The following is a 13,286-nucleotide window of genomic DNA, read 5'->3' as shown; positions in this document are numbered from 1 at the left end:
ACACACACACACACACACACACACACACATTTTGTTTCCCTTGTCCCTACTCCTGAGAGCACTTTATAATAAACTACAAGCTTCTAAGACTCCAACTCACATGGTGACACACTCCTGTAATCCCAGCCCTTGGAAGGCTGAGGCAGGAGGACAGCTGCAAGTGTGATGCCAGCCTGGGCTATATAGTGAGTTTAAGCTACTCTGGGTTTTAAAGTAAGAACCTGATTCAAGAGCAAACAACTCACCAAACAAGACTCATAAAAAGGCCCCATCTCTGGATCTTTCTCTAGGAGACTCATCCTAGATGATAGTCCTAGAAGATGATGCTCCTACAAGATGAATGGTCCTACAAGATGATGGTCCTAGAAACAAGGCCTCAGGGTGGGATTCTAGAGTTGGGTCACTGTCCAACCAAAAGGTGATTGGTGGGATATCAATAGGCCCTCAGGTGCTATACCAGCACACGGACCCAATTTTAGCCTGTAGAAAGGCACTAACAACTGTGTGAGCTACAGGCAAAGTGGCATATTCGCTAGTGGATGGAAACAAGGCAACTCTAAGAATGCTGGGATTTGCTGGCTGTTGGTACTTTGTGCTAATAGGTTGACAGAAGTTGCTGGCAGGCTTAGCTGCAGAATCCCGAGTGTAAGGAAAGAGACACCCAATCCTGCAGCTGTATTTTCAGACAGCAGCAAAGGCATGTTCCAGGTCCTTACAGTCAGAAAGACAGAACTCCAGCAAAGGCTGGATTCTAAGTTCAGGAAGTCTCTTGCCAAATTCAGGGTCCTGACAGGGGCATTGAAACAGGTATGCATGGGGCCTTTGAACTTGTTTCCCCTGAACCTACTTGCCTAAGGAAGAATCCCTTTGCTGTGTCTTGGAAGGAAGAGGCACTCCTCTCCCCTGTCTTGCTTGAATGGAGACTATGTGAGGCCTTCCAGGATGGCTCAAGTGGACAAGCCCTGGGTGGGGCTGGAAGATGTGAGGGAGGGGCTACCCACCAAAGGAATGGCAAGCTCAGCAAGAAGGTTGTGTTTGGGGTGGACCAAATAAAGAAAGCTGAAATACTAAACTGTCAAACAGAGTTATTAATACTTAAATGTTCCTCTGTGCTGTACAACCTAATCAACCTGGTGATGGCCAAGGGTAGTGATTCTAGGCTGTCTCCTGGTGGCCCCTGCAGGTTCAGCATAGCTTTAGAGCATATTAATGAAGTGGAAGTAAGCGACTGGAACCATGACAGCAGACTAAGGGGTACAAACCTAATTGTAATAGTGAGATAGCTTCACTCTCTAGTACTAGAAATGACTGTGCTTCTCAGGGCCACTCAGAGGCATGAACTTCATGAGGTGACCAGAAACACAGTGCTGTGGCCCTGAGCATCATGTAGCAGCCCATCAGTGCTGCTGTCTGTAGAATGGAATAATGGTAGGGCCATGTAACAGCCCTGACTTCCACAGTAGCAAAGGAAACATTAGGTCCCAGAATAACAGACCAGGTGGAAGTGCATAGCTGTTGGAATCAGATAAAGTAATTTCCTTAGAGAGACAGCTGGAGACCCTCTCTGTAGGTGTCTGTGGAGACAGCTAATAGGATAGGATATTCCTACAGTCAGGACAGTGGGGCAGCCTGTAGGCTACTTTTCATATATATCATCAAAGAGGGGGAAACAGATGGGCACATGGTGCAAGTCCACTATCCCAATGTAAAGTCTAGATCCTTCCCACAGTTTCCAACTTCAGACAGTTCTAAATCGGTCTCAGAGCCCATCAAATGAATGAGACCTGTTTTCTCAATAGAAGGAACCTTGCACGTGTATATACAGTGGCTCACAGTTCTTCCCTCAAAGGAATCTCAGGACATCTGTTCACATTGTTTCCTGCCAGGGAAAGGAACGTATGGCTCTTTCAGAGGATGTTGGGCACAGCATCTGAGCTGATGCTGATATTTGGGAACCCAAGGCTCCCTCACTATCTCCTGAGAGAGGAGGCTATGAAGAGGTCAGGTAATGTCCCTGTCACAATGAGTCCACCAGATCTCCAGAGCCACCCAGCAACCATTTCCCTGGTTCCTAGACGTATGGTCAGGATAGATACAGCAGTTAGTTGAGATGGCTTCTTCAACTATGAAATGCCAGAGATTGTCTCCAAAAGACGAAGCAGAAGGTATGGTGGTCACTGAAGTTCATCAGGGGACAAACTGTGGAAAGCAGTATCCCAGCATAGTCCAGGGAATGTAGTGCTGCTTGCAAATACGGGAAGGAAATAGTATTTATTATCCCTGCTGCAACTCCATTCTGTTCTGCAGTCCACAGTCTGCAAAAGCTAACCAACAAGGAGAAGCCCTGATTGTAGCTGTATCAGATGTTATTGACATTTGTTTGCTTTGTATGTGTGGATGTTTTGCCTTTGTATATGCCTGTGCACCACATTTGTGCCTGGTGCCTGAGGAAGCCAAATGAGGGTGTTGGATTCTAGAACTGCATTGGAAGTAGCTATGAACTGCTATGTCGTTGTGTGGGTGCTAAGCATCAAACCTGGTCCCTTGTAGATCATTCAGTGTTCTCAACTTCTAAGCCATCTCTCCAGACATGTATCTTTATTATAGCCCCTGGTAATGGATATGCAGCTATTAATATGTAAAATCTACCAGAAAGTTTTAGGTTAAAGTGAATTGACTGCTGCATGGATTGGACAACATTGTACATGTATAGTCCTACCTTAGTGCAAAGTGAATTCTCCTGATTTCTGTTGAAATACAGCCTGTCTACAAGGCCTAAAAGTGCATGCCTTTAATTCCAACACCCTGGAGGAAGAAGCAGGTAGATCCCTGTGAGGTCAAGTCAGCCTGGTCTACATAGCAAATCCTGGCATATTCAGAGCTACATAATAGGGGGACCCTGTCTCAAACACACACATACACACACACACACACACACACACACACACACACACACACACACACACACAGAGCCTGGCTGTATTCTGCCAGATTATTACAGTCCTCTGTATGGTAGCCTTGTTTTCTTTGAATCTGATGAGCAAGAATTCTGTATATTTTGAGTACCTTGCTAAGTTACAGGTATTCCAGGTGTTAAGAGATAAACCTTGGGCTCATAGGTTGAGAGCACTGGCTGTTCTTCCGGAGGTCCTTTGTTTAATTTCCAGCACCCACATGGTGGCTCACAACCATCTATAATGAGATCTGATGTCCTCTTCTGTTCTGAAAGCACACAAGAAGGCAGAATACTGTATACATAATAAATAAATAAATAAATATTTTAAAAAGAGATAAACCTTACAAAGATTCAGATGTGTGGTATATAGGCAAGCATCCAGGGTTTCAGTGTTTGGGAGCTTCCAGGTTGCTAGGATCTCCCCCACACTGTTCCAAACCCTTGTACTGTGCATCTCCTACAACTAAGAAACACAGACTTTGAAAGACTGCTACTGCCCAGAAGAAGGTAGAGGCAGCTCCAGCCAGTCAGGTAAAGAGGCAGGAGCTCAACTATGGCTATGGTTGGCAATCTGATGAAAACCATTCAATGCTCTGTGAATCATGAGTGTTTGAGTGGGAACTGGGGTAGAAGGTATTCTATCTTGCTGTGGAATAATCCTTCTGTACACTGAATATGTATTACTCTCAAGAGTTAATAAAAAAAACTGACTGGCTGATAGCTGGGCAGAAATAAATTGGATGGGAGAGCCAGACTAGGAGGATGCTGGGAAGGAGAAGGGCAGAATGAAGACTTGCCAACCAGACTCAGAGGAAGCAGGACATGTGTGGGAGGCCTGCTTCCACCTATTAAAGGGTTCCTATGAGGAGGAGAGAGGGATAAGATAAATAGAAAGATAGCAAAGAGAAGACAGAAACACAGGATAGCTTCAGGAGGACCTGGATCAAAACCCAACACCCCCTTCTGCCTCTTCAAAAAGGCTTTTTATAATAATGCCAAGGGGTGGGACAAAACCCCTCCCCCTTGGTAGATCAAAGCACACCACTCAGCCAAGTGTATGCCCTTCCAAATACCTGATAACCATGCCTGTGGTCAAATCATCCCCTTCTGCAGCTCTGCTGGGTAAAGCAGGCTCAGATTTTCAGACCCAGAGTAAGTTCTCACTAGGAAACCTCTGTGGGTCTCTACATCTCCCACTTTTTAATATTTTAAAGGGTCCCTAAGACCCCTCAGATAGACTGTGCCTGCCTTAGGTCATCTTTCTTCACTAATCAGCCTTAGCCATCATGGAGATACACTTTCCATTAAGCATACTCTGTCTTAGGTTGGCAGCTAGCAAGAAGGACTTTACCCATCTCTGACTACCAGCCTCTGGCAGGGGAAAGTACAGAGCTTAACTTAGCTCTGACTCGGGTCCCTACTAAGAGCTCGCAAATAGCTGTAACAACCACATCCCTATGGCTGTCACATACCCCACTAAAGGAATAGAGGATGACCAAGATGGAATGTCCTTTTTAAATGGGTCTAAGATGTATAAACAGCCTTAGTTGCACCAAGCCCTTTTTAAATCAATAAACTCTTAATGCAAACACATTGAATAAATCAATAAACTCCTGATGCAACTGTATCAATCCTAAAGACTCCCTTAGCTTCACCAAAGCATGGTTCATCAATATCAACAGGTTAACATAATTCTAGCATGAATAGTACTATACATATTTACAATTCTTAGAAACTTACATTCAAAAGCAAACGCTCTATAGGACTATTTACATTTTACAAACTTTAGCAAACACTCAAAAATGATCTCTTAACAGAACTATTTACATTTTCTTCTAACAAGATAGAGGGTACATGAATCGTGAGTCATCACAGTTAAAATTATAGGTGAACTCAAAACTATTTCATTTCTGAGGTTTGCAGAAGCTCAAAAAAGTCAGTTCTAATAATAGTCGTAAAGTTCCATTGACAGCACAAGATCTGGCTTGTCAGTTGCTCTGAAGTCCCTTTTAGCAGTCCAAGTCATAATGACTTTTAGATAAACAGTTCCAAATATGAGGAGTCCCAAATTTGTTGCAGCTCCCCTGAATGCAACAACTCAACTTAGTTCAAACAAGTGTCTCTGAAGCTTCACTCTCAACCCCAGAGACACTTTCAGTTAGCTTTCCCCAGGAGAGCTGCCCTATGACAAAGGTGTAATTATCATACTGAACTGCTGTACCTCTTAGAAAAGCTTTCTGCTCAGCTATTTGGAACTGTCTTTTAAAAGAGCCACACACTAGTTTGCTGCTAGCAACCAGAAGTGGTGTGGCTCTGGGCTCTGTTTCATTCCAGTTTTTACAGATCCAGGAATCAGAACATGCACTCACACAATATAACCCTCAGTGTCTTGCTGCTCAATTACAGGGAACATTTGAAATCCTTGCACCTCCTCCCCTCTACTTTTATTTCCACAGGAGATGAGAAGCTATGGATTCATTCCAGGTTAAAGAAAATCAGGTTTGATTGGGGAAGAACTCCTGAAATCCTGGCTACAGACATTAAAAAAGCACAACAAAACCAAATGAACTACAAGACATGTGATCTGTATTTCACCTGCTCAAACATGAAACAAAAAAATCATCTTTTACTGACTTGTGCACACCATATATCCCATGTTTGCATATTACCTTTAAAGGTTTATATATTTTCAGCCATCCTGGTCTATAGAGTGAGTTTAAGGACAGGCTCCAAAAACCGTACAGAGAAACCCTGTCTCAAACAAACAAATAAACAAAAAAGGATAAAATTTTATGTATTTTCAGAACAAGGACACCAGACACCAATAAAAACAGGATGGCCCAGGTAATCCAGCATCCAGAACATCTTCATGGTTGCTGACTGAGATGATCCAGTTTTAGAGAATACTCCAGTCAAGAAGTAGTAATTATCCTGATTTTTTCAAGGTTACCACAAAGGTAACAAGAGCCATCAAATAAGAGGAAGTAGGCTAGAGAATAATAGCTACATTGCCAAAAGATGGGTTATGGATATTTATTATCATTTAAAGGGGGTTGGTTACAAGTTGTCATTGGTCATAGTCAGAAAAAAAAGCTAAACAAAAGAGTTAAATTCAAAGATCTATTTCTAAAGGAATAAGGTGGGATATGATATAGAAATGATAGGATAAAAGGGTAGATTATTGAATCTACTTTTAAACTAAAAAAGCAACCACTAGCCTTAAATATTTTACACTGGTATGGATTTTTGTATATTGATGCAAATTTCAGGTTATTTTTGTTAGAACATACTGTACATGTGTTTCTACTCTTGTTTAAGGTATTGTACCTATGCAGCTCATTTAACAATGTAATGTAAATTTCTAGTCCTTGAAAGTTATCTTTACAAAATATTTAGCATAATTAAGGACTACAGGTAAATAGTTACCCATAACTATCACACTTATAGTCATGTTAGTTATGATTTCAAGATCATACTGAGATATATTTAGATAGATAGATAGATAGTCTTCAAACACTTCAAAGACCTACAGAATATGGCATTTAATATGTTTAATAACCTAAGGCTTTTCATGACAGTCAGACATGTCTGCTTCTGGCAGCACAAATCTACTTCAGAGAAGAAGATAGGCAATGAAGAAACTGAATAGAGTTTGTTTTCTTTATGGAAAAGTCTAGCCTTTTGGGCAAAGAAACTGTTCTTGCCTCAATTGTTAACAGTGTATTGTCAAAACTGGACTAGTATGACAAAAAAGAAAGCAACTGCAAGACTTTGCCAAGACCAGGTAGGATAGTCCTTCAAAATTCCCTGCATCACAGAAAAGTCTGCCATATATTCTTGGCCTGTAGGCAAAAGATGGATGCCTCAACAATGCAAGGTAACCTAGAGTGACTGTTCAGGCAGCTAGATGGCCCTGTCTTTAGGTAACATTTCAGCCTTCTAGAGTTTTTCAGAGTTGAAGCCTAGATAGTCATAGTTAAAGTTTTCCTTAGTTATGATAAAGGGTAAATTAGTTATTAAACTTAGAGTCACAAAAATAAATACTAGAGTATTTTCTATAAATTTGCCAAATATAAATTGGACTGGATATTGTAACTGTAATTCTTACTTAATAACTATTTTGTTATATAAGGTTTTACTATGTTAAGGTTAAAACCTTCCTTTTGAGTTAGACAAAAAGGGGGAAATGCTGTGGAATAATCCTCTGTACATTGTGAATATGTATTACTCTCAGGGGTTAATAAAGAACTGACTGGCCTATAGCTGGGCAGGAAGAGATTAGGTGGGAGATCCAGACTAGGAGGATGTTGGGGAGAAGAAGGGCAGAGTGAGGAGTGGCCAGGTAGATGCAGAGGAAGCAGGATCTGTACAAAATGAGATAACAAGCCATAAGACACAAGGCAGCAAGTAAAGGAATGGGTTAATTTAAATCTAAGAGTTAGCTAGTAACAAACCTGAGCTATCAGCTGATCATTTATAATTAATATTAAGTCTCTGTGTGTCTATTTGGGAGCCACTAGCGAGACAGAAACTTCCACCAACATTATATTAATGAAATTTGCTAATCAATGATTTCTTCCTAATAATGGATACTGGATACGCTGTTTATCACCAGTAAACAGAGCAAGGTTATGCATGTCAGGGATTTTGCCTTTAATTTTCTGTTGGTAGTTGGTCCTTTTTAGTTATTTTTGGTGGTGTGAGCATGGTGGTGCTTATACTGACAGGCAGAGACAAGCAAAGATCATGAATTAAGCCCACGTGGATGGAAACCCAGGCTCTCCTGGGCTGGCTGTGAGTCCTTGGGTACGTTGCTTGTTCTTGTCCTTGTCTCATCTGTATCATGAAGATGTTAGATGTGTGTAGCTCATGGGATGGTTGGCTTCATATTAATTATGCATTTATAAAGTGCTTGGCCGTGTATATAATCCACAAAAATAATAAACACAAGCTTGCAAAATTGACACAAGGCATCCTTCAATGAGTCAAGATTCATTAGCACCCAAAGAGACTTCATTTATATAGACAGACAAAAGGGGACATCACTGATGAAATTCATAGTGGTGCAGAAAAGGGGCAGGAAGCCTGGGATGCTGAGCTGGCAAGCAGCCCAGGAACCAGGAATGTCTGGGCACTGACAGCAGAAACACCTTGGATTTCCTGTTAAAGGGCCTGGTGATCACCTACAAGCTGTTAAAAAGAAAAAAAAAAGACAACAACAACAACAACAAACCTCTTTCTAACTCTTCACTCCAGTATCCAGGAACTCTCCCCCCAATACACAAAAGACAGTAGAATTAGCTGGGACTGCTCAAGTGTGTCAGCTAATGACCCCTTACACATACACCAAAGCACAGGTTGTTCACCCAAAGGTACCACTAGGAAATCCAGACATGCAAGGCTGGATAGGATGAAACCAACCTGAGGAACATCCAGGGTAGACCACTGCTGCCCAGGGAAGTGAAGGGACAACTTCAGCCACTCTGAAGGGTGAAGAGCCTGCAGCAGCTAAGCTCTTTAAGTCTGCTGAAACAGAATCTTGTTTCCATTGCCCTGTGCTGTGGAGGCAAAGGCTGAGTTGGTCATTGTTCTAGAAGGGAAGATGGCTACTCCACCCTACTGGACGGTCAACAGCAATGAAGGAGACTAAAGCTGTCAGTCATCCTTCCCGAATTCAGGGTGCAGGCGTTTACAGCAAGGTTGCAGAACCCAGCTCTGCTCTTACTCTGCTGATTGTGAGGTCCTTGGAGCTGCAAGAGGGCCTGCCTGTCCTGAGCTGAGAGAGCAAGGACTCCCAGGTATGATTCTCAGCCTGAATTTCCCATTATCACCCCTCAGTATTCACTGCACTGGGAATAAGCACTTTACATCAGGAACAGAGGAGGTGGGACTCTGTAATTCACTGGTTCTCAACCTGTGGGTCACGTCCCCTTTCCCTGTGGTCAAGCCACCCTTTCACAGGGGGTCACATAGCAGATATCCTGCATATCAGACATTTTACATTACAATTTCATAACAGTAGTAAAATTATATCTACGAAGTAGCAACAAAATAATGTTACAGTTCATGGTCACCACAATACAAGGAACTGTATTAAAGGGTCACAGCATTAGGAAAGTTGTCAACTGCTCATCTAATTGTTCCCATGGAACACAGCTGTGGGGATGGCCCTGTGAGGCTTCCCAATACCCTGGAGTCCAAGAACTATTAGGTCAAACTCTCTAGTCTGCTTGGTAAACTGCCATCTCTTACCCAGTTATGTGCTCAGGAATATACAGCAGGAGGCAGAGGGAAGGCTCTGGCCTGAATCCCTGGGAAAGAGACCCATTAATAAGTGTCTGAAACAAGGACCAGATCTGATGCTGTCACTCCATCTCCTTCAGCAAAGAAGAGCAATTCTCAGGCTTCATGGACCATCTACATCAATTCTGTCAAGATGGTCTGCACAACTCCAACTGAAAGTCTAGAACAATCCATGACTTTTCTACAGGGATGTTATTTACTTTGCTGAAATTGGCTCATTCTTGTGACCTTGGAAACACAAAGGCCTGTGGTTCTGAGCCCTGTCTCTCCTCTTAAAGGCATGCTTCTTGTCTCCTGCTGCTGGGCAGGGGCACATCTGTCCCCTGAGTGTGGAAAGAAGCTCAGAGGGCTTCGTCTGGATCCTCTCATGCCCCCAGAACCAGGCTAGCTGTGGGAATGACCAGGAGTCCTGTGCCACTGTTCGGTGAGGAATCAGGAAGCTTGGTTTAGTGTTCCTGAAGAAGCACCTGAGGGCTAGGTTGTTACTTGGGTAGTGATTCTGGATGCTATGCAAAAACACAAATAGCCTGAACCTCTGCAGAGGGAAAAACTCAGACTGGATTTGGGAGAGAAGTCATAACTTGTGAGGCAGCTAGCCCAGAATCAATTTCCTGCTTCCTATAGCCTGACCTTGAGAGCAGCCACAGTCTTATTCAGCAGACTAAACTTTGTGGAGACTTTCTTGTGGGTAGAGTCATGGAAAAACAAAAAGCATAAAACAAACAAACAAACAAAACCCAGAACAACCAGGATTTCTTGAGAGTAAAGAGGAAATTTCAGAAAAGAGAAAGCCAAAGGTCAGGTAAACAGAACTCTGTCTGAACTAAGAACTAAGCCTTGTCCTTTGGACACAGACTGCTTGCCATCTGAGCCATTATAATCACGTGCACCCTCTGCTGTTAACAAAAGCCTTCCAGTTCTGGCTTAAGCAGAAGTTGGTAGGTAACTGCCAACCCAATCAGTCTTGACCAGAACCTGAGAACCCTTTTATCCAGTGCCTTCCAGGTCGTTCCATAGTGCTTCTGTTCAGATCTCCTGACCTACAGTCTCCCATCTGACAGGCACCTTCTTCCAGGACTGCCTTCAACTGGAGTTCCCTCTCCTGAACCGTTCATGCCAGCTTCTCTCTAAGTCCCACTGCGTGTTTGGAGAAGTATTTGCTGGTTTGGGCCAGTGTGACAGCCAAAATTATGTTTTCAGTTTTAATTACTGTGCCAAAGAGCTCCATGAAACAAAACTGCCTCTAACTTTTGGCCAAAGACAGATACTTCCCAAAATGCCAGAAGCTATTGTTTATGGGAGAAAACAAGCCACAGACTGTCAATCCCTTAAACAAGTTTGTTTGACCCAACTGTACCGGATGTGCTTGATCACATGTAGGCTGGAGGTATGGAGGCAGAAAATACTTCAGGATGTATGCTTGCCTCTGATTGGATGTGATGGGAAATTTGATGACCTTATGGGGTTGCCTTTTTAAGGCTCTGAAAAATGTGAATCATTGCCATTTTCTGGGAATTCAGGAAAGGTCCTGGCCAGAGCCCATCATCCTGGCCCTTATTAAATTAAAGCTTGCTTCAAATTTGGCTCAAAATTATGGTAATGGTCTTATTCTCACCTGGGTGGATTAACACAGGGCCAGGGTATTCTAGATTCCTCTATCAACAATCCTGCCAATATTGTAGACAGAAACTAGGATGTGATGTGATTAGGGAAGGGGGTGACCTTTTCATGGCATCCTTCCAGAGCTGCCTTGGGGTAAGTAGGTGAGGCCATATGCTGTTCCCTGTGTGCCTCACCTCCCAGGAGTTACACCTGACCGACTAGGAGCAGAGTGGGGGATACAGAAGCTCGACCTTCAGGTTCTAGGAGTACCAATCACAGCCACAGGATGGCACAGTGATAGCTTCTGGCTCTCCCTGGGGCCACTGCTCTGGGTCTCCAAGAATGGGACTGAAACAGGGACACATATGCATTGGATTCCCATGTCTTGCATTGCCTAGAGCCCTGTATGGAAGCAGGCTGATTGATTTTCCTTTGTGTTTACTGGGGAATTATAAGAATTGCCCCTAAGCTTTCACCCTACACCAATATCTGAGGGACAGACACATGGTAAATTCAAGCTGTATCTGACAAATTAACTCAATTGTAAGGACCAAACTTCCAGTACTTGATTCTTGTAGGCAAGGTTGAGAGATACCACTGGTGTCACTATAGCTTGGACTGGAAGCTACCAGGGGTACCCAATGCCCTTCATTCAGCATGGCTCCACACTTAATGGGGTGAACATCCACTAAGAGGATTTATGAATGAGAGAGCCATAGGCTATAGATAAAATGTATACGGAATCCAGGGGGTTTCCATTCCGTTTGGAGAGAGCTGTGTGGACTCAAGAGAACCCTAATGTAGAGGATGGTAAAGATCACCCCATGGGATACTGGAGTGTATGAAGTCGGGGTTCAGGGTACTTTCTGATGGTCTCACATGAAACACTTCTTCAAACCCTATTTCTTCTTTTAAATGCCATTTATCTATTTTTGAAACTGTTTAAGCCTCTGAAATGTTTTAAACCATGATCCAGTGAGAACCTATGTGCTTGGAGGAGACTCCAGTTCACCATACAAGACTTCAGGGTGAGAGACACAATGATTTGACTTCCAGTGGGATAGGATCTTCCTGGTGCTCACAAGGTGAATGTAGCTTCTGGGAAGAAAGATGGGCTTTTCCAGGAGGTGTTGATGAGCCAGCTTTACAGTGCTTCCCTGACAATTTGAACCAAGAGTCTCTGTTTAAGCCAAAACTCATTTACGCTCATGGATTGTGAAATATTAAGATTATGTCATTACTGAGAACTTTTACTGGCAGTCCCAAGTGTTTCCACAGCTCCTGAAAAGCATTTTCAGTTCCCATCAAAGGGAGTAGAATCCAGGTCTAAGGAGACTACTATTTGTAACAACCACTAGGGGGAGGTGTAGCTCTAGCTGGAGCCTAGTCTGGTCAAAAAGTGGCTAGTTACTCCTGATGGTGATGATGGCTTGGTCAGTAGTTAGGAACAGTAACTGCTCTTCCAGAGGACTGGGGTTCAACACTCAGCACTCACATGGTAGTTAACACCTGACTGTAACTCCAGGTCCAGTGGATCAGACACCCTCATACAGACATTAATACTGGAAAACACCAATGCACATAAAAGAAAAAGATTAATAAAATAATAATGATAATGATAATAATAATAATAATAATAATAATAATAATAATAATGAGAAGAAGAAGGAGGAGGAGAAGGAGAAGGAGAAGGAGAAGGAGAGGAAGAGGAAGAGGAAGAGGAAGAGGAAGAAGAAGGTCATTAACTCTTTCCTTGCTGTGTGGCATACACACGGCCAGCCTCAGGGGCAGGGGACTGTGGAAGAAAGGCATGTGTAACATCAATGGGCTGCAGAGTCTCTGGGTCTCCCGCCTGGATCCAAGACACATGGAATCTCTGTCCTTGTCTACTTGATGACACAGGGGCTAAACTGAGTTGCTATGGGTAATGATGCAGACTAGAGGTAGGGCCTCCGCAGACATGAGGCCCTGGACCAGCATCCTGCCTCCTCCTGCTGCATTATCAGGACCCTGGGCTTCTTCAAAGGTGTTTCTCATGGATAGTCCTCAGATCTTCAGAAGATGGCCAAGTGGACCTCCTGTGTGCCCCTGTCCTTGACCTCTTCCTTCTCTGCATTGGAATCTCTTCCCATTCACACCTCCCAGCAGAAATATTCATGTTTCCTCCTCTATCTCCCAGCAGCTCATAAACTTCGAAGCTGTGACATCCAAAGCTTCACATCCCTTACCTGACTCTGGGAGGTTCTAGGCAGATGTCTGGCTGTTAGTGTTTTTGTCTCAGTCTCAACCGAGTCTCTCAGAGCCCAAATGTTGCAACTCAAAGCCCACCAGGCCCTGGGGATAATTGCTTCATGATTATGGAATTGCCAGAGCTTCCAGCCTCTGTAATCACCTTGTTCCCAGGTACAAGGGAACTTGAGGGAAG

This window comes from Peromyscus californicus, unplaced genomic scaffold, assembly GCF_007827085.1.
Source record: "Peromyscus californicus insignis strain IS unplaced genomic scaffold, ASM782708v3 Scaffold_21__1_contigs__length_65335640, whole genome shotgun sequence".
Classification (NCBI taxonomy): domain Eukaryota; kingdom Metazoa; phylum Chordata; class Mammalia; order Rodentia; family Cricetidae; genus Peromyscus; species Peromyscus californicus.
Note: the sequence above shows the minus strand (reverse complement) of the source record.